The following is a 22726-nucleotide window of genomic DNA, read 5'->3' as shown; positions in this document are numbered from 1 at the left end:
CTTTCTACACACCATTGCAGAGGAAAAAAAGATCTATAGATCAGGTCTTTAGGATACACGTGGCAAATACCAATAGCTCAGTGTTCCTGTCCTTGATGAATTTCCTCTCAAATATGAGCTAGGACCATGTCTTGAGATATTTTTCCTGATGGTTCTATGTATACCTTGAATGACAAATGATGCTGGACTTCTCATTGAAATGAGAATAGGCTGATGGGTCTTTAATGTGCTGGGTTGCAGGGTTACAACATCATATGCTCTTCCTCTTTTTCTCCTGCTTTACTGTTTCTGCTTCCTCTCCTTTCACCTCTCCAGCATCTCATTTCTTTTTTCTTTTTCTTATGTTTATTTATTTTGAGAGAGAGAAGGAGAGAATATCCCAAGCAGGCTTTGCACTGTCAGCACAGAGCCTGAAGGGGCTCCATCTCGGGAACTGTGAGATCTGGACCTGAGCTAAAATCAAGTCAAACGCTTAACTTACTGAGCCACCCAGATGCCCCTCCAGCATCTCATTTCTAATCAGAGAGGATCAGAGCTTTGTGAAGCAAATGTTTCCAAACTGTATACTATAGTTGTAGGTATAATTGTTCTTTAAATGCATCGTCTAAAAGGAATTATAGTTTGCAATGCTAGTGAAGGTATTAAAATAAAACAGGAGTGATAAAACTCATATTTTTTTCTTCAACAAGAATATGCCACATTTAGGCAGGAACAGATTTTGAAAATAAGGGGTCCAGTTCTCAGTATTGAAAAATAAATTCACCACTTTTGTCTCACACTCATGTATATTAATTACTGTTTTAGCAAAATCTTTCATTGCTGTCTAAAGAATGTCTGATTTAAATACATTTTAGTTCTATTCAGAAAAAAATATCCAATTGAGTTGTTTCTCTTAATCTATTCTTTTTCTCACTGGAGCATAAAGCAATAAAGTGCAGGCTGAAACTCACAGTAGGAAAAGCAAAATTGTAGGATGTTTAGAGTTACAAGGAGCCTTGGAGGCCGTTCGGTGCAATCCTCTGGTTCATGAAACCCGTACACAGTATCCTCAACTAGGTCAAGAACTGGATTTAAAATCCCTCCAGCAAAGTTGGTACTGGAGCTACTTGTCTTTCAGAGATCTTGAGAAAAACCATGTGATTCTCTTTTGAAAATTATGCAACTAAGTGTGAGAAGAACCACCTAGGATAGTATCACAAAAACAGTACTAGGAAGCCAAGTTTTGTTTTTAAAACAAAGTAATGTTCTTGCTTGGTTAGTGTAATAGGTCTGCTCGACCTCACAGAACAGCCTGAAAGTATTTCTATTAGATGAGTAATGCAATTCTATACATAAGAATGAAATATTCCTATATCTACTTGTGTATTTGTAGTATTTATTTAATTTTCTTTCTTTTTCAGGTGCCTAGGGGAGAGTTGAGTTAATCTTATTCATCAGTTAGTACATTATCAGTATCTACCCCTAACCTTACTCATATTCTCTTACCCTAGGTTCCCATTTCTAATTAAAAACAAATACAAGGATAAATGTTCCTAACGATATATTTATCATGGTAAAATATGTGGTACTAGGTGCAGTCTATCTATTACATGAATAAGGTAGGGATACAGTTGTATATTTTTTTATCTACTGAACCAATTTTTCTAATACCCCTGTATTAGAATAAAATTCTAATAAGTGCTGTCATTTCTCCATTGTTTTGGGGTGTGGATTTCAAATATCAATTTACACACACACATACTATATGCTCTGTTTTACTGGCTTATTTATTTGTTCCTACTCCACTATCATACTGTTTTTACTAGTAAAGCTTTCTTTTTCTCCCTGATAAATGCTAGAGGGTAGTACAGCTCACTCCTGAGCTATTCTTTTATCTCATGACCCACTTCTTTCCTGGGTGATCCAAGGCACGTGCTTGTCTTTCGTTACCAACTATATGCATATAACTACCAAATATATGTGCCTGGTTAGGTATAGAAGGTCCCCTTAAAAATGAAAACACACCAGATAAACTAAAAAATCATATTTTTATTTAAAAACACAAAGAAGTAGGAATGAAATAAATTCTGAGAGGGACAAGCCCTTATGAAGGAGTAGAAATCTGGGCTGCTTCTATCCTTGGAGACATTTGCTGAATCTCGAGGCACAAGAGAATAGAGAAGTTAAGTCTTCCATAGCCAAAACTTTGCTAAGATAAGGAGAAGCCAGTCCATTTTTAAATTTTATTTTTAAACTGTTTTAATGAGCTATAATTCATACTATTTTCCCATTCAAAATGTACAATTCAGTGTTTTTTAGTATACTCAAAGGATTGTGCAATCATTATCACGTTCTAACTTTAGAACATATTTGTCCCCCCTGCCCCCAAAAGAGACCCCATACACATCAGCAGTAATTCTTCATCCCTGTCTTCCAGCGTAACTAACCACAAATCTACTTTCTATCTCTATGAATTTGAGTACTCTGGATACTTCATATAAATGGATCATACAATATATGGTCTTTTGTGACTGGATTCTTTCACTTAGCAAAATGTTTTCAGGGTTAATCCACACTGTAGCAAGTATCATCATTTCCTCCTTTTTTCTTTATTGCTTAATAATATTCCATTATCTTGATATGGTCCATTTTGTTTATTCCTCAGTTGATGACGTTTTAGTTTTCCCCTTTTTGACTATTATGAAAAATGTTATCATGAATATCAATGTATAAATTTTTATATAAACATACAATTTGAATTTTCTCAGATACCTACCTAAAAATGGAATTGCTGAATCATGTGGTAACTCTACGTTTAATTTTTTGAGGAACTACCAGACTGTTTTCCAAAGTGGTTGCATCATTGCATTCCTACCAGCAATATATGAGGGTTCCAATTTTTCTGCATCCTCTTCAACACGGTGTCTGTTGTTTTGACTATAGCTCTATTAATAGGTGTGAAAAGGTATCTTGTTGTGGTTTTGACTTGCATTTTCCTAGTAACTAATGATGTTGAGCATCTTATATGCCTTATTAGCCATTTGTATATCTTTTGGGGGAGAGGGGCAGAGGGAGAAAGAAAGAGAATTTTAAGCAGGCTCAATACACAGCACAGAGCCCAATATGGGGCTTAATCCTATGACTCTGGGATCATGACCTGAGCCGAAATCAAGAGTTGGATGCTCAACCAACTGAGCCACCCAGATGCCCTACATTGCTTGATTTCTTAATGTAGAAACAGCCTTGCATACCTGAAATAAATTTCACATGGTCACATATATAATTTTTTTCATATGTCATTTGATTCAATTTGCTAATATTTTGTTGGGGAATTTGCATATATGTTTATGAAAGATGTTGCTCTGTAGTTTTCCTTTCTTGTAATATTATTTATTTGGTTTTGGTATTAGGGGTACGTTGGCCTTATGAAAAGAGTTAGGAAAGCTCCTTCTATTTTCTGAAAGTTATTAAAGGATAACTGATACTATTTCTTCCTTAAGTATTTGTGAGACTCACCAATAAAACTATCTGAGCATGGTACTCCCTTTTTTGGTAGTTTATTAGTTATTGATTCGACTTCTTTAATAGATTTAGGCCTCATTAAATTTCTATTTTTCCTTATGTGAGTTTTAGTAGTTTGGTCCTTTTCATACAGGTTATCAAATCTGTGGGCATAGAACTATTTGTAATATTCTTTTATTATCCATTCAGTGACCACGGAATTAGTAATGATGACCCCTCTTTCATTTCTGATGTTGGTAAATTATATCTTTTCTTTTTTGGTTAGCCTGGTTAAAGGTTTATTAAACTTATTCATCTTGTCAAAAAAACAATTTTTCATTTTGCTTAATTTTCTCTAATTTTTTTCTGTTTAATTTTATTGAATTCTGCTTTAACTTTTAGTAGTTATTTGCTTCTTACTTTCAGATCACATTGCTCTTATTTCTCTAGTATCATAAGGTGGGAGTATGTTATTGATTCTAGATATTTCTTCTTTTCTGATATTTTCTTCTAAATACTACTTTCACTGCATGTCACAAATTTGGCAAGTTGTATTTTTATTTTTATTAACTTCAAAATATTTTAAATTTTTCTTAAAGTTTCTTCTTTGATCCATGTCTTATTTAGAGGTATGTTGTTTAATTTTTAAGTAGCCAGGGGATTTTCCAGCTATCTTCTTGATTTCTAGTTTCTGTCTACTTGATCTATCCATTAATGGAGGAGGGTTCTTGAAGTCTCCCTTCAGTTGTGTCAGTTTTTGCTTCATGTATTCTCATGATTTTTTTTTTTTTTGGGTTCATCCAGGTTTAGGATTGTCTTCTTAGAGAATTGACCCCTTTATCAATGTGTGATGCCCCTTTTATCCTTAATAATTTTCCTGATTCTGAAGTTTGTTCTGAAATTAATGTAGTTATTCTAGTTTTCTCTTGATTTGTGTTAGCATAGTGTATCTTTCTCCACCTCTTACTTCTAACCTATCCAATATTCATATTTAAAGTGAATTTCTGGGGCACCTGGGTGGCTCAGTCGGTTGAGTGTCCAACTTCCGATCAGGTCATGATCTCACGGTTTGTGAGTTTGAGCCCCACGTGGGGCTCTGTGCAGACAGCTCGGAGCCTGGAGCCTGCTTCAGATTCTGTGTCTCCCTCTCTCTCTCTGCCCCTCCTCAGCTTGCACTCTGTCTCTTCCTCTCTCAAAAATAAATAAACATTAAAAAAAAATTTAAAGTGAATTTCTTATAGGCAAGAAGTTAGGTCTTTTTTTAAACCTACTGTGACAATCTCTGTATTTTCACTGGTGTGTTGCAGTCACAAATATTTAAAGTGATGATTGGTATAGTTGGATTAATACCTATGATGTTAGTAAACTTCTATTAATATTATTGTAGTGTAGTTGACATACAATGTTATATTAGTTTCAGATTTACAACATAGTGATTCAACAATTCTAAACATTACTTGGTGCTTGCTATTTGTCACCCTACAAAATTATTATAATATTATTGACTATATTCTGTATGCTGTAGTTTTCATCTCCATGACTTATTTTATAGCTAGAGATTTGTACCTCTTAATCCCCTTCACCTATTTTGCCAACCTGTCCCTCCTTTGACAACCACCAGTTTGTTCCTTGCATTTATGAGTCTGTTTCTGGTTTGTTTGTTTGTTTTTTGGTGGGGGTGTTGTTTGTTTTGGTTTTTAGAGTCCATATATAAGTGAAATCATATGGTACTAATCTTTCTCTAATTTATTTCACTTAGCATAATACCCTCTAGGTCCATCCATATTGTTGCAAATTGCAAGATTTCATTCTTTTTTTATGGCTGAGTAATATATATCCATCCCATATCTCACATCTTCTATATCTACTCGTCTATTGATGAACACTTGGGTTGCTTACATATCTTAGCTATTGTAAATAATGCTGCTATAAACATAGCGGCACACATATCTTTTTGAATTAGTATTTTAGTTTTTTGGGGGTAAATACACAGTAGTGGAATTGCTGAATTATGTGGTATTTTTATTTTTAATTTTTTGAGGAAACTCCATACTGTTTTCCACAGTGGCTGCACCAATTTGCATTCCCACTAGTAGTGCTTGAGGTTTCCTTTCTTCCACATTCTCATCAACACATGTTATTTTTTGCCTATTTGATACTAACCATTCTGACTTGTGTGAGGTGGTATCTCATTGTGATTTTTATTTGCATTTTCCTGATAATTAGTAATGTTGAGCATCTTTTTTTAATGTGTCTGTTGGACATATGTATGTCTTCTTTGAAGAAAAATGTCTATTCAGGTCCTCTGCCCATTTTTTAATCAAATTATTTATTTTTTTGGTGTTGAGCTGTACAAATTCTTTATATGTTTTGGATGTTAATCCCTTATTTGATTTAATACTGGCAGATATCTTCTCTGATTCAGTAGGTTGTTTTTTCATTTTGTTGATGTTTCATTTGCTGTGCAATATCTTTTTATTTTGGTGTAGTCCTAATAGTTTAGATTTGTTTTTGTTTCCTTTGCCTGAGAAGACATATCCATAAATATGTTGCTAAGGCCAATGTCCAGGAGATTACTGCCTATGTTCTCTTCTAGGATTTTTATGGTTTTATGTCTTATATTTAGGTCTTTGATCTATTTTGAGTTTATTTTTGTGTCTGGCATTAGAAAGTGGTCCAGTTTTATTCTTTTACATGTAGCTGTCCAGTTTTCCCAGTACCATTTCTTGAAGAGACTGTCTTTTCCCCATTGTATATCCTTGCCTCCTTTGTTATAGATTAACTGACATAATTAATTGATTAATCATAAATCTCTGGGTTCTCTATTCTGTTCCATTGATCTATGTGTCTATTTTTGTGCCAGTACTATACTGCTGTGATTACTACAACTTTGTAGTGTATCTCAAAATCTAGGATGTGGTACCTCCAACTTTGTTTTCTGTCTCAAATCGCTTTGGCTATTTGGGGTCTTTTGTGGTTCCCTACAAAATTTTAGTATTATTTGTTCTAGTTCTGTGAAATTGCTGTTGGTATTTTGATAGAAATTGCATTGAAACTGTGGATTGCTTCAGGTAATATGGATATTTTAACAATATTAATTCTTCTAATCTATGAGCATGAAATATCTTTTCATTTGTTTATGTCATCTTCAATTTCTTTCATCAATGTTTTATAGTTTTGGAGTACAGGTCTTTCACCTCTTTGGTTGAGGTTATTATTTGTTGTTTGTTTGTTTGTTTGTTTGGTGCAACTGTAAATGGGGGTGTTTTCTCTTTCTGCTTTCTGAGATCACAAGCTCACTGTGGACCCTTTTCTAGTCTGGGCTTTTAAGGTGGAGGGGGAGAGATTGTCCTCTTGGTTCCTTAGTTCTTTTAAACCACAACTTTATTTTTCCTGTGTCCCAGCACAACTAGGCCTGGTGTGACCTTGCAGACTGTGGGCTTGCTGAGGTTGCAAACTTGCTGTGATGACCAGATCCATCAGTTATGGTATCTGGACCTTGCTCTGGTCTAAGCATTTAAGGTGGAGTGGAAACATAAACCATGCTTCTCCAGTCCTTCTGACCTAGAGAGTGTTCCTGCAGCTCCTCTACCATTTGGAAGAGTCCTAATGTTTTCTCTTTTATATGCTAGTTGCTCGCTTGCTTGCTGGTTTGTTTGTTTGCTTATTTATTTATTTATTTATTTATAAAATAAGTTTATTTATTTTTAGAGAGAGAGAGTGTGAGCAGGGGAGGGCAGAGAGAGAGGGAAAGAAAGAGGATCTCAAGCAGGCTCCACACTACCAGCACCTGGAGCTTGAACCCATGAACCATGAGATCATGACTTGAGCTGAAACCAAGAGTCAGACACTTAACTGACCTGGGCATCCAAGCGCCCCACTAGTTGCTCTTTTAAATTGCAGGGATTTTTTTTCGGTGCCTGAGGACAGAAGAATCTGTTCCCAGTACTGTCCCTCAGTACTATCTCGCTTCCATTGTTGTTCACAGTGTCAGGGTTAGGGACTTCCTTTTTACCATGTCTCTATCTCTCTTGCTGTTCTCTTTTGCTGTTCACTCTTTCTTTGGTTGCTCAGAAGCAACTGACTGTTCAGTCAGTCCTCTGTTCTTCTTCAGGAGGAATTGTTCTATAAATAAGTGTAATTTAGTGTGTTCTGTGGAGGAGATGAGTTCAAGGTCTTCCTATGTCGCAGTGTTGAACTGTATGCCATTTATTTATTTTTCTTGTCTGATTGCTGTGGCTAGGACTTCCAGTAATATGTTGAATAAAAGTGGTGAGAATGTATTGTTCCTGGTCTTAGAGGAAAAGCTTTTAGTTTTTCACCATTATGATGTTAACTGTGGATTTTTCCTATATGGCCCTTATTATGTATGATGAGGTATATTCTTTCTAATCCCACTTTTTGGTGAGTTTTTATCATGAGAGAATGTTTTTGTCAAATGTCTTTTCTGCATCTATTGGGATGATTATATGTTTTTTATCCTTCTTCTTAATGTAATTTATCACATCCATTGATTTGCAAATATTGAACCACACTTGCATCTCTGGAATAAATCCCACTTGATTATGGTGAATAATCCCTTTAATCTATTGTTGCTAATAATGTTGCTAATAATTTGTTGAGGATTTTTGCAACTATGTTAATTGAGAATAGTGGCCTACAGTTTTCTGTCCTTTTTTTTTTTTTTTTGGTAGTTTTTTGGTTTTTTTTTTCTGGCTTTGATAACAGGGTAATGCTGGCCTCATAGAATGAATTTGGAAGTTTTTCTTCCTTTTCTATTTTTTTTGGAATAGTTTGAAAAGAATAGGTATTAACTCTTCTTTAAATGTTTGGTAGAATTCATGTGTGAAGTCATCTGGTGCTAGACTTTTGTTTGTTGGGAGTTTTATGACTTCTGATTCAATTTTGTTACTGGTGATAGGTCTTTTCAAATTTTCCATTTGCTACTGATTAGGTTTTGGAAGATTATATGTTTTTAGGAATTTATCCATTTCTTCTAGGTTGCCCAATTTGTTGGCATATAATTTTTCATAGTATTCTCATAATCTTTTTTTTTAAATTTCTGTGGTATCAATTGTTATTTCTCTCTCATTTCTGATTTTATTTACTTGTGTCCTCTCTCTTTTTTCTTCATGTGTCTGGCTAAAGGTTTATTAATTTTATTTATCTTTTCATAGAACCAGTTCTTGGTTTCATTGACTTTTCCTTTTTTTTTTTGTCTCTATTTTATTTATTTTCACTCTAATCTTTATTATTTCCTTCCTACTTCTTAATATTCATTGAATTTGTTGTTTTCTTTTTATTTTTCCTCATCATTTTTGGTCTTCTCTGTTTTCAACTGAGCATTTTATATACTTCCATTTTATCTCCTCTCTTATCATATCAATTATACTTAGAAATATTTTAGTGGTTACTCAAGAATTTCAATACATATTTTAAACTATTCTAAGTCCATCTTCAAATAACACTGTATCACTTCACACATAGTGCAGATACCTTATAACAGTATTTTTAATGTCTCCCTCCCATTCTTTATGATATTACTGTCATTGTTTTCACTTATTTATCCATGTGCTATAATCACCCAACATATTGTTGCTATTCTTATTTAAACAAAGTTATCTTTTAGATTAAGAATAAAATTAATATAATAATTTACCTTCTTTCTTCTCTGATGTTCTATCTTTACTTAAATCCAAGTTTCTATATCTATTTCTGTAACTATTTCTAGCCTATATCATTTTCCTTTTCTCTGAAGAACTTCTTTTAATATTTCTTATAAAGCAGGTGTGCTGGCAATGAATTCCCTATTTTTATTTTTTTGAAACAGTCTTTCTTTTACTTCCAAAGTTAATTTCTCTTGTGTATAGAAACCCAGGTTGGTAGGGTTTTTCTTTAAACATTTTAAATATTTCACTCCACTCTTTTCTTATTTATGTGATTTCTGATGAAAGGTATGTTGTAATTCTTTCCTTTTTTCCCTCTGAAGACAATGTGTTTTTTAACCCTCTCACTTTCTCAAGCTTTTCTTTTCGTGTTTGGTTTTCTGTAGTTTGAATATGGCATGACCATATGGTTTTTGCTTTTTGTTTGTTTGGTTGTTTTGTTTGTTTGTTTGTTTTGTTTTTTTTTTTTTTTTTTTTTTTGGTATTTGTCCTGCTTGGTGTTGCCTGAAGTTCCTGTGTCTGTATTTTGGTGTCTGTTATTAATTTTGAGAAATTCTCATCCATTATTACTTCAAATATTTCTATCCCTTCTTTCTTCTTATATTCCAAATGTACATATTTTATACTTTTTGAAATTGTTCCACAGTTCTTGGATGTTTTTTCTATTTGTTTTCATTCTTTTTTCTTTTTGCATTTCAGTTTGGGAAGGTTGTATTTACATATCTTTTTTGTGTGTGTGAGAGAGAGAGGGAGAGAGAACGTGTGCATACACACACACACATACACACGTGCAAGCAGGAAAGGGGCAAAGGGAGAAGGAAAGAGAGAATCTTAAGCAGGCTCTATGCCCAGCCTGAAGCCTCATGCAGGGCCTGATGCAGGGCTCTACTTGGGACTTGATCTCATAAGGGAGAGATCAGGACCTGAGTCGAAATCGAGTCTGATGCTTGACTGACTGAGTCACCCAGGAGCCCCTGTATTTACATATCTAAACTCATTGATTCTTTGGTTACCTGCACTTTACTGATGAATCTATGAAAGGCATTCTTCATTTCTGTTACAGTGTCTTGGGGTTCTTTTGATTCTTTCTTAAAGTTCTCACCTCTCTGCTTATACTACCCATGTGTTCTTTAATGTTGTCTACTGTTTCCATTAGAGTCCTTGAAATATTAATCATAGTTATTTAAAATCTAGTGTCTGATAATTCCAGCACCTGTGTCAGTTCTGTGTTAACAAGCCTGTGTGCAACTTCGAGAATGATTTCACGTCTGTTCCATGTTTTGCTTTGATTGCTCTTGAGTAGGTACAGCCTAGCATCCGTACACATCTTTCTGACCCCAGAGATGGCTATGATCTCGAAAAGGCTTTCTTGACTGACTCTTTTCCTGGTTCTTTCCATTGAACTTCTGGCTGCTGTGCAGTTTTGTATGAGAACAAACAGCCTTCTCTTAATTGTTCTGCACCAAGATCTCAGTTGTTTTCAATAACAGCCTTAAGCACAGAATTCTCCACTGTCCCAAATAAAGTCAGTCCTTTTTTTATAAACAAGCTTAATCTGCAGCTCTAACGTTTTGATAAAGCATATTTATGAAATGATAAAACATTTTATCAAACATACTGTATGGAAAATATGCTGAAATTAGGAATATTTTAATTTCTTAATGACTATAATGGGTGGTTTTAAGTGAAAAAATATATAGTTAATATCATTTGATTAGTTTTGGTAAATTTCTTTTGGAATAAAAATGACTAATGATTAAGTAATAAGTCATTTTACAACAAGAGATTTCTGACAGGTTTCCAATTCTTAGTATTATAAGTGATGGGGTTTTGGAATGGTGGTAGGGATTCAGACCCAACAGCCAAGAAAGAATTCTTGAAGACATCTTTGATGCAAAAAGGTGATTTTATTAAAGCATGGGGACAGCAGAAAGAGCTGCACTGGTGTTGTGAAAAGTGACTGCTTATATATTGTGGAGTTGGGGGAAGTAAAGTCAGGAGGAAGTTTCTTAAAGGGATTTCCGTATGCTAAAGAGGATTTACATATTAACTGATGCCTCTATTGTCCAACTAAAGTTGTTTTTCCCTCTAGCAAAGCATTCTCATTAAGATAGTAGGGAGTTCCTGGAGACTGGGCTATTGATAAGATTGCCTTTTTCTTGTAATATTACTAAGATATGTGTAAACTGATGGAGACTCTATCAGTTAAACCATTTGTTTTCTGTCCTTTCCTTTGTTCTTGGGCAGCCAGGAGTGCCGGAGGAATTTCATATATATCCCACAGTGTGTGTGTGGGGTGGGGGTGGGGGGACTGCTAGCTAGTGCTTGGCCCCTCATCATAAGGACCTAATCAAATAAGTAATTTTTGACATTAGATCATAACGTGATTTTTGGCATGTAACTCTAAGGGAATTAAAAGAATTAAGAGATATTGATGTAATAAGATTCCTTTCATCCCTATCTGTTTATATCAACAAGGTTTCTCAGAACCTACATCAACACACATGAACAAATAGGAATAGTCAGGCCTCCTTCAAGCAATCAATAAGATTCATCCATACATCAACTAATTGGGAAAAAAAGAACACATTTTTTTCCACAAAAGAGATACATTTCCAGTACATTTTACTTATTATATAATAATCATTATCAAAGTTTATAAAATAACTATTTTGGTTAATTGACTTTCACTAATACAGTTATAATTCAATGGGAAGAATTAAGAGGGGAGAAAAGTAACTATTAAAACTTTATGGCCACATAAAATTTTAGAAATTAAATTTATATTTATATATTTTGTTGCAGATAAGAGAAGTGCTTCATAAAAAAAGTTTAAAATATTCAATATATATTATATTAGGTAACAGTCTTCAGGGGAAATATGATGAAATTGCAAATTCAGAAAGAAAAAAAGTTACCATGCAATTTGCAATTATTAAAGAAAAATTTGTCTATTATCATTTTTAAGTGAATGATAGTGGATATAAATGCCTGTAGTATTTAGGTCCCATTAAATAAATTTTAAAAAGTGTTATTAAAATGTTATTTTACAAATATCAATATTTGTAATAGTCTAGATAATTGCATCCTAAGCTAATATGAAAAATTTAAGATATTAATGTATGTTGGGGTATATTGCTTATAAAATCTTTTAGGAACACATGAGCAAGAACATTTGAAGGCCACTGATCTGGACCTAGCTGACCTGACCTAGTTCACTAACTGGAGTTAAGCCCCAAAGAGCATGCGTAGAAGAAATCCTAAACCTTTGAAACAGCTCTCTTACTAAACTGCCAGAAGAGAGAAAATAGCCTGAACCAATTAAATAATGAGCCTTATGGAGATTGAAGTACAGTGTGAAGCAAATTGGGTTATCTCTTTTTAAAGTTCTTTAATGGCTTCCCATTGAATTTAGCATAAATCCCAAACTCCTATCACAGACTACAACCTGGATATTCAAGTTTGTTGCATGAAACAGCAGCAGCAATATCATCTGGCATTTTGTTGAATATGCAGAATCTCAGATCCCACCTCATACCTTGAATGAGAATCTGTACTTTAAAAAGATCCCCAGGTAATTCGTATGTATGTTAAAGTATATGGAGCTCTGGTATGCATGATCATACATGAGTAATTTAGACAATGTAGTGTTGGTCAAGGTATTTGTTTTAGCTTAGAAAAAAAAACAACATATGCTAGATTTGAGGTTTAAAAATGAAGGAATGAAATCTAGTTAGTACAAAACACCCAAGCGCTTCTCCTGCTCCAACAACTTCATTCTCCTGTCCCAGTCTCTCCCCTGTTTACTGTGCCTCCAGCCAAGTGTATCTTCTATCAATTCCTTTTGCATGCCAACTTTCTCTTGCCTTGGGGCCTCTTTGGAAGCTGTAGGAATTCCATCTGAAATGCTAGCCTCTCCTCAACAGATTGTTCTCATCTTTCTGATTTCTGCTCAAAATCACCTCAGAGCTATCTTTCATGATCAGCTCTTTAAGTGTCCAATACTCTCACTTGTCCCCTCTTTCTTTCTTTAGTCCATGTTAGAACAATGTGTAAGTTATGTATTACTTTTAAACTTTTTATATTGAAATAATTTGACTAGCAAGAAGTTGCAACCAGTACAGAGAGTTCTGTGTACCTCTTATCTAACTTCCCCATTAACAACATCTGACATAACCATATTACACTATTAAAACCAGAAAACTGACGTTGATACAGTAACCTGTAAGTTTTTGTTTGCTTAGTTCTCTGTGCTCACCCCATTTGAAGTTAAATCCAGTCATTTTCTACCACATTCCCTTAATTATTTCCTTATTTGTTCTCACATCTTGTATACACTATCTGAAACTAATTTATTTGTTTACTTGGATGTGGTCTGTCTCCACTTCTAGGATGTAATTTGCCTGAAGGCAAATGATTTTGTGCAGCACTGTATAACCAGAACTTATAATAGAGCTATAATTATTAAACAAAACTTCAGTAATGGCTTAATAAACATTGATTCAATAAATGTATGTAGGTAACAGATCCAATTCCAAATATCGCAGTTATTTGTATATTAGTAGTTGAGGAGCATGTTGCAACAATTAATCATGTGCAACCAATAGTTAAATAAGTTCTGGAGATCTAATGTACAGCATAGTGATTATAGTCAATGATATTGTATTATATACTTACAAAATAGATCTTAAAAGTTCTAACTACAAAAAAGAAGTTGTATGACATGATAGAGATGTTAGCTAAAGCTATGGTGGTAATCATGTTACAATATATAAATGTATCTATAATTTTTACTCCTTAAATGTACAGAATGTATGTGTCAATTGAAGATGCCTCCCCCCTGTAAGGGTTAAATTGTAGTGTAGGGCTAACCTGTAGCCTTGGGAAATAACAGCTTTGTTTTGACACTGTAGGTTAAGAGATAACAGCCTTGTCCTATCAATCAAGGGAACAAAAAAGTTCAAGGGAAATCAACTGGATTGGTGTTTGATTGGATTGGGACAAGGGCATGCTGAGAACTTTGAAAAAGTGGGCCAGAGGCAGGGTCAAGGAGGTCTACTCGTTGCTGGTTGCGGCTTAACCGCAGAAGGTCTGAACTGTTTCCACCCCCATCTGGGAACTATTTCTTTGTTCTGTTCCCAGGTGATGATAAGATGATGTGGTCGGCTATAAAAACTCTGTACTCCAGCTGTTCGAGGCTGCACTCTGGTCAAGACTGTCAGTCCCGATTGGTCGGCCTTGCCTCTCATTGCAATAAACTTTGTTGTGACTGTCACTGGTGCCCGTAGCATTCTGTTTCAGGAGTCGTGTGGATGCAACACCCCCCAAAAAAGCAATTGTAGAATTCAATACTTCTGATGACCACATTTTATTGCTGTCATATGTTAAATGGTGGGCAGGAAACATATACCCTCTGTTTCCTTGTCTACAAGAAGATACTCAGGAAATACAGTAATTCATACCTCCAGAACTCTTTTCCTCAGTCAATAGCACTATTTTTTGTTGGCCTATTTGATTTGGATATGTACAAATGGTTTTTAGAATGAATATAGTATATACCATATTTCTGTAAAATAATGTTTTCAGGCAGATAATTTTCAGTTCTGCTTCTCTTTCATTGGATACAGGTGGCTACTTTTTGAAACTGTCTGAAAGTTGCTTTGTTCAGGTAAGAAGGAAATAACACTGATAGAGAAGAAAAAGTATTTCAAGGAAATAAAAGTGGTAATTATTCCGGTTTGCGTTGAAAATAGTGTCTCTTTCTGGCTTTGAGTTTTATTGCTACCAGTAGGTTCGAATGTCTCTGCAAAAATGGACACTTCTGTTTCCATCTTTATTCTCATAAGTGCTGATGCAATGTCAGCACTTTGGATTTCTTAATAAATCTGACTGTATCAGTACAACATTTTCTACTTAAGACTTCATATGAAAACTCCTTGACTCAACCAGTTTTCAACAGCTAAAACCAAGGCATATTTAGGTGTTAGTTTTACCTTGCTTTTTAATTTTTTAATTTTTTTTAATGTTTAAAGGTTTTATTTAAATTCTAGTTAATTAACATATAGTGTAATATTAGATTCAGGAGTAGAATTTAGTGACTCATCACTTACATACAACACCCAGTGCTCATCTCAACAAGTGCCCTATTTAATGCCCATCACCCATTTCACGCACCCCTCCTACCCCCACCCCTCCAGCAATCCTCAGTTTGTTCTCTATAGTTAAATCTCTATTATGGTTTGCTTCACTCTCTCTTTTTCTTTAGACAAGCCATGTTTTAAATATATTTTCTCTCTACATTTCCCTCTTTTTCTGTATTATAGACATATCCTCTGGGAGAATCCACAGGATACTTTTTTTACTGGAGGATTTGTTTCTTTCAATAAATTTATTTAAGTATAGTATAATACCATTTTTTACCTGATTAAAATATATTTGGGCTTTGAATTTGGACCTACCATCAGAGGCAAAAAAAGACTCTTCAATAAAGTCCATTTCTCATGTATTTTTTTAAATGGTATTACTTGTGGAAAAAATAGCCATAAAACCATATTAGAGCAATATTTCTAATCACCTGGTTTCAAAATTTATGGTATTAGAAACTTGTGGAAAAAATTCAAATTGTATACAGAAATATATATAAATTTATTCAAGCAATTAAAATGTGTATTTCAGAGTCCATCAATAAAATTTGCATGTATTCTAGAAGTTAGTAAATAATGTATACGTGTTTTATACATGTAGCAAAAAATGACTGATGTAGTACTGAACTTGGCTGTCTTATTTGCATTGCTTTTTACACTATACCTTTTTAGATTAGGAAAGATTTAATTTTGGGGCACCTGGGTGGCTCAGTCAGTTAAGCGTCTAACTTCAGCTCGGGTCATGATCTCACAGTTTGTGAGTTCAAGCCCCACTTGGGGCTCTTTGCTGACAGTTCAGAGACTGGAGCCTGCTTTGGATTCTGTGTCTTCTTTTCTCTCTGTCCCTCCCCCACTCACGCTCTGTCTGTCTCTCTCTCAAAAATAAGCATTAAAAATTTTTTTAAAAAGGGAAAGATTTAATTTGGAACAAATTAATATATATTAAAAGGAAACACTAGCTCCTAGTCACATGTTTGTTTGTAAGACATCTGCTTTCATCTCTATTGTATACAGATTTTAGACTGCCATATTTTTTTTTGCAAAGAACAAATGAATTAATATGTCTAAAGAGATTAGGAAAAATATATTGGGACATGCTAAGTGCTCAATATGTATTAACTATAGCAATTATGATGATGATGTCACTCAGCAAATTTGAACATGTAGTGTTAGTAGAGAATGTACAGTCCTTCAAACATAAGAGCTGTTGGATTATTGCATTATATTTAAAAAAATTTTTTTAATGTTTATTTTTGAGAGAGAGAGAGACAGAGTACGAGCATAGGAGGGGCAGAGAGAGGGAGACACAGAATCTGAAACAGGCTCCAGGCTCTGAGCTGTCAGCACAGAGCCCAACATGGGGCTTGAACTCATGAGCCATGAGATCATGATCTGAGCTGAAGTCAGCGCTCAACGGACTGAGCCACCCTGGTGCCCCTATTGCATCGTATTTCAAATTGAGAAGTATAGTCAACAGCCAGAAGCGCTAGGTAATAGTAATTTTATTTTTAAAGTATTGTTCAGTAAGTAGAAATTCTGATACATGTGTGCAGTATTTCACATTTAAATGAAGGGTGCAATATTTATTGATTTTTAAATACTCTGATATGTTTGTTTTTATACAGATATTCTGTTATCTTAAACTATTCCTTCCTTTGTTTATTGAATAACCATTTATTGAATGTTTACCTTATGCTCGACACAATGCTAGGCCTGAATGGGATGGGAGACATTCCTGAGGAAATTCACAATCTAGCAGTAGGGCAAAAAGTTATTTAGAAACTGAGAAGCTGGAAAACTCTGGGAACATTGTGATAGGTCTTTTTGTAAGTTCAAGGGTGGGTTAACCATCAAACATTTATTTCTCACAGTTCTGGAAGCTGACAAGTCCAGGATCAAGACTGGCAGTTCCAGTATCTGTTGAGGGTCTGCTTCATGGTTTGTGGTTGGCTGTCTTCTCGCTGTGTTTTGTGATGTATCTTAATTGATGAGGTTATAGTAGCTTGACGTAGCTAATTCAGTAGCTCTGATTTTGGGGTGGAGTGTATGGCCAATGCTGGTCAATACCACTGCAGTCCCCGTTGCCTTTAGGGGTAAGCATGGGACCCAAGAACAGCAAGTATAGTAAATGAGACACAAGAAGACTTTAGCTGAGATTTCTGGAGAAAAAAGCTCTTGTTCTTTCTGGCAGGATAAAAAAATGGAGAGGGTATAGGACCAGGGGCTCTGCCATTGTTTTACTACCCTCGGAAACATGAGATTGAAGCTAACATAGTGAATGGCCTTTCTGAGAGATATAGCCAAACTGGTCCTGGAGATACATACCGCTTGGACCTTCATGCCTGGCCTGAAGCCATTTAATTCTGGTGTTTAAAGTTTATGAGGGCCAGTACATTACCTTTTTTTTTTTTTTTTTAAATGTTTTATTTATCTTTGAGAGACAGAGAGAGAGACAGAGCGGGAATGGAGGAGGGACAGAGAGAGACGGGGACAGATGATCTGAGGCGGGCTCTGCACTGACAGCAGCAAGCCCCATGCAGGGCTTGAACTCATGAACTGGGAGATCATGACCTGAGCTGAAGTTGGACACCACCCAGATGCCCTAAGGGCCAGTACATTACCTTTACTTAGGCCAACTTATGTCAGTTTTCTATCACATACAATGAAAAGAATTTGAACTTAATATGGGTTAGAGGAAGAAAAATATAACCAGGAATTTTTAGAAGGCAATTATACATTAGGATTTAGCTTTCGGTTTATTCTTGATCGTTATCACTGACTGTAAGTTCCTCAAGGGCAGGGGCCATGTATGCCTTGATTATGTATGTACATCCAGGGCTTAGTCCAGTGTCTGGCATATAGATATTAAATATTTCTTGACTTAAGTGAATTGGAAAAAATAGAGACATGAAAAATCAAAATAGAGGAGACTTTGAAATAATTTTTTCACATTATGACCTGATGAACTGAGATATAGTGATAAATGATTAATGAATTGCAGAAAGACTGTAGCTACAAAAGCAATAAGAGTTTATTAGAGAGATAAGATGCTGTCACTTAGGCTAGCACAAGCCAAGAGAGGGTATGATCAATAGTAAGAGATGAGGGAAAAAATCTCCACCTTTCAGACTTTTCTGGAACACACAAGATCAAATGATAACTTAACAAAATTTTGAAACTTCATGCTGTTTTAAAAAGAATAATAAGAATAAATGAACAAGATAATGAAATACAAAATAAGGGCAGCCAGAGTAAGATATGTGGAATGTATAGTTTAAAGAACTGTAGAAGAATGAAAAAGAGGCTAGTTCTAGGAAAAGATCATGTTTTTCAAATGTCATGGGCTGAAGTGTGTCCCCTCAAAATTCATATGTTGAAGCCTTACCCCACCCCCTACCCCCCCAGTACCTCAGAATGTGACTATATTTGGAGATTCAGACTTTATAGAGGTAATTAAGTTAAAATGAGCTTAGGGTGGGCCCTGATACAATGTGACTGGTGTCCTTGACACTCTGAGAGCCATCAGGCACATGCTTGCACAGAGAAAGGAACATGTGAGGACACAGCAAGAAGGCAGCTCTCTGTAAGCCAGGGGGAGAAGTCTCAGAAGACACTAACCCTGCTGATACCTTGATCTCAGACTTCCAGTCTCCAGAATTGTTAGAAGGCAAATTTCTGTTGGTTAAACCACCAGTCTGGGAAATTTTGTTATGGCAGTCTTAGCAAACTAATAAATATAACAAATGTAAATTCATCTTGGGTTTAGAGGAAGAAAGTAAAAATTGATAGGAAAGCCAAAGAAAATGGTAGTTATATTTCATTAAATTTTTTTTAAGTTTTTAAATTTTAGTGATTTTTTTATTTTTAGAGAGAGAATGTGCAAGCAGGGGAGGGGGCAGAAGGCGAGACAAAATTTTAAATGGATTGCATGTTCAGTGTGCTGAGCTCAATCCCATGACCCTGGGATCATGACCTGAGTCGAAGTCAAGAGTCAGATACTTACCCAATTGAGCCACCCAGGTACCCCTAAAATATTTTATTTTACTTTAGAGTAGGTAACACATGTACACATTACAAAATTCAGATATTATAAAAAATACACAGTAAAATAGAAATCTTTCTACAAACTCATCCTGGGCCAGGATACCCAGTTAATTATCCTTTCCTTTTCCAATTATAGTCTATACCAGTTTCTTCAGCATTTTTCCATATATAACCTATGCCTAAAAGTAACACATATATACACACATATATGCATATGTTATATACATACATGCATATAACTGTTACTAAAAGTAACATATATATATAAAATACATATACATACGTGCATATAAATGTTACTTCCCACTATGTGCCATTGACTAGAAATTTTAACTCTTGTCCAATTGTCTTTCAGCAGTGTGTTTATAAGATAATTTACAGCTTTGGGGCTGTTTACTTATTACTTTTCATAGGTATATACATATTTTTTGCTATTCACCTTTTTTAAGTTTATTTTCAGAGAGAGAGGGAGGGAGGAAGGGGGAGGGACAGAGAGAAAGGGAGAGAGAGAATCCTAAGCAGGCTCTATGCTGTAGGCTCAAAGCCCCCGTGGGGCTGTAACGCAGGAACCATGAGATCATGACCTGAGCTGAAATCAAGAGTTGGACGCTTAACCAACTGAGCCACCCAGGCACCCCATGCTCTTCATCTTTTTTATAATATCCATAGCAGATCATCTCCTACCAGTGCATTTATAGCTACCACATTTCTTTTTGCAACTCTATGGATATTCCATAATTTTTTAACTAGTCTTCTAGAATTGAACATTTTTAGGTTGTTAATTTTTTTATTTTTATGAATGATGTAGCAATGGATAGCTTGTACATTTTGGTCATGTGTGAAGATATCTGTATGATTCATTTCTAGAAGTGGAATAGCTGGGTTAAAACATACGAGCACTGACAGCTCAAGTTTATACATGAAGACATTGTGGTTTTAAGAAATTCTTAAATGATAGAGAAATAAAAACCTGAATTAAACATTCAAGCAACTTTAACATATTGAATTTGGTGGCAGTAAATTCCTTTATGTGTTAAAATACAGATAACATGCTGCTTTAACACTGTTTTAAAATTATCTGTAAAGTAGTTGTGGTTTTACATTATTGTATGTTGATGTTCTACAATTCATAAGTTTTTTTTAACTTGGATCTAGTATAGCGTAGTGAAAGATAATAGGTGTTTGAGTTAGACTCACTTGAGTTCAAGCTTTGGTTCCACTTTCTAGTTTGTGTGACCTTGGACAAGTTATTTAAGTTTTCTAAACTTCCTTATCCACAAGTGGTATTTACATTATGGGCTTGTGCAAGTCAAATGAAATAGTGCATATAAGGCATTATTAGCCAAGTGCCTGGCACTTAGCATATTGTTAATTTTTTTAAATTTTCTTAACATATATTTAGTTTTTGAAGCACATTTTATTTTACTGTAAAACATTTCATGATGAAAATATCAACGTAAATAGAAAGCAACTAAATTTGGATAATTTGGTGGCTGGCTACACCTGTGGATTGTTTTGAACGTAATCCCTCTCATCCTTAAATAATCCTTCCATTGTGCCTGAAACTACACCATTAGAGATTTATTCTGTTCAATCTCCATTTCTTTTCCCCTCTTCCCTCTTAGCTTCAGGGAAGTTAGTTCACTTTTTGAAACTGAACCACATCTAGGTAATTTCTAGTCCAGAGAATTTGTACTGGGACAGTTTCGCTCTTGGGCAAAGTAAGTAGTTTGGCTGTGACAAATTTTAATTCATGTGGGGTTCCTGGTGCCTTATTAGAGAACAAAGCTTGAGAATGATTGGGATTCTTACAGACTTTGAAAGACTGTTGAAATTAATGTCTTTGTAGAAGAGGAGAAATAAACTCTAAAGAGGTAATTCAAATAAGGGTGGTAGGAGTGTCGTGGTAGCAGGTGGAAGCAACTAAGATAGGTATATGTTTTTCTCTTTTTGGCTTCTAGCCAGCCTTTTAAATCATTTCTGCCAGGGCCTCTATTTCCTTACATGCAATAAAAGTATCTTATATGCAATATGGTATCTCACATGTTTAACCTTTTCTGGCTTTATTTTATATTTGGTTTCACATCTGTTCCTTTTCAGGTAAGAGTGAAACTCCCACTTGAAAACCTTAGGAGATATGGTACTTCAGCTCAGGAAGGAAGTCAGAACTAGAGTTTTAGACATTTAGAACTTGAGACAGTATAAAGTATACAGTAGTGCTTAATAGCATGAACTTTGGAGCCACACTGCTTGGGTTGAAAACCTCGCTTTCTAAGCTATTTAATCTCTTCATACCTTCATATTTATGGTACAGTTTGGCAAGTTATTTAACCTTTCTGTACCCTAGTTTTTAATTTGTGAAATGAGGATAGAAGGGATAATGAGTATTTACCTTGCAGGGTTTGGGGAGGGTTAAATGAATCAATAAATATAAAATCTTAGAACAGCTCCTGGCCCATGCTTAACATTATGTTTGCTATTGCTAGCGTATCACTGTGCGCACTTCTAGTTGTCTTCTGTGCATATTCCACATCTGTCCCAAGCACTCAGAAAGCTTGCATAGAGCTAAGACGGCTTTCCACTTTCCTCTTCTTATCACAATTCGTACATAAGAAGTGTGCAATATATCTCAGATAATTCTCCAACTCCAGAAAGTCATTTGCCTTGGTTCACCCGCTAAATAATATTAAGAGTCTGTTTAAAAATGGTGACCATCAAACCACTTTTCATTAATATAATAACAGACTCAATTGAGTCAATGTAGTTTCATTTCATACAATCAAGCACCTTATATTGATAAGGTCATAAAAGTATTATTCTCTATTCCAAGAGGATTCATTTCACTTCATAGCACCGGTTTGATTGTCCTTTTTGTTAACGTCCTGGTCTTATCCGCGCTTCTCGGTCTCCTGGACTCAGGAAGGCCATTCATTGACCTCTCCCGTGGCTAAGTAGCAAGCGATTTTTCCAAACCCGCCCCGGACCTCCGCCAAGCGCCCAGGCTCCACCCACAGTGCGGGGACAGGGGAAGAGGAGGAGAGAAAAGGGGTGGGGCGCTGCAGATTCCTGGATGGGGCTTGGGTGGCGTGCCGGCGCCGTGACGTCTGACGCTACCAGTTGACGCAGCCGCAGCCGCAGCGACGCCTGGCTCTAGCTGGGACCCCTCCCATCCTTCTCCGCCCCTCTCTGTGTTAGTGGCTAGGGGCCCCCGGCCGGACCTAAAGCAGCTGGCCGGGGTAGCGGGGCTAGAGGGTGTGGGCGCGGGCAGAGCTTTCCCGGCCTGGGCCGGCTCGGCGCTGCTGCCGCTGCCCGAGGCCTTTAGCGTCCCTCGAAGAGGCCGGTGCGGTTCCAGGCCGCCCCGGCGCTCGCCCAGGTGAGGGGACGGGTCGGACT

At 35.7% G+C, this 22726-nt stretch overlaps 1 protein-coding gene across 11 annotated transcripts in view; it reads left to right on the top strand.

Moving 5' to 3' along the window:
- Positions 1–22460: 22460 nt before the first annotated feature.
- The window catches only part of KIAA1109 (KIAA1109 ortholog), a 214937-nt gene continuing 214671 nt past the window's right edge, over positions 22461–22726 (top strand). For all 11 annotated transcript variants that reach the window (XM_042983961.1, XM_042983959.1, XM_042983962.1 and 8 more), the window contains exon 1: positions 22461–22706. The gene's annotated coding sequence lies outside the window, so the exon portion shown is untranslated. The remainder of the gene's footprint in view (positions 22707–22726) is intronic.

Source organism: Panthera tigris, chromosome B1 (genome assembly GCF_018350195.1).
Source record: "Panthera tigris isolate Pti1 chromosome B1, P.tigris_Pti1_mat1.1, whole genome shotgun sequence".
Classification (NCBI taxonomy): Eukaryota; Metazoa; Chordata; class Mammalia; order Carnivora; family Felidae; genus Panthera; species Panthera tigris.
This window is presented reverse-complemented; position numbering and strand designations above follow the sequence as displayed.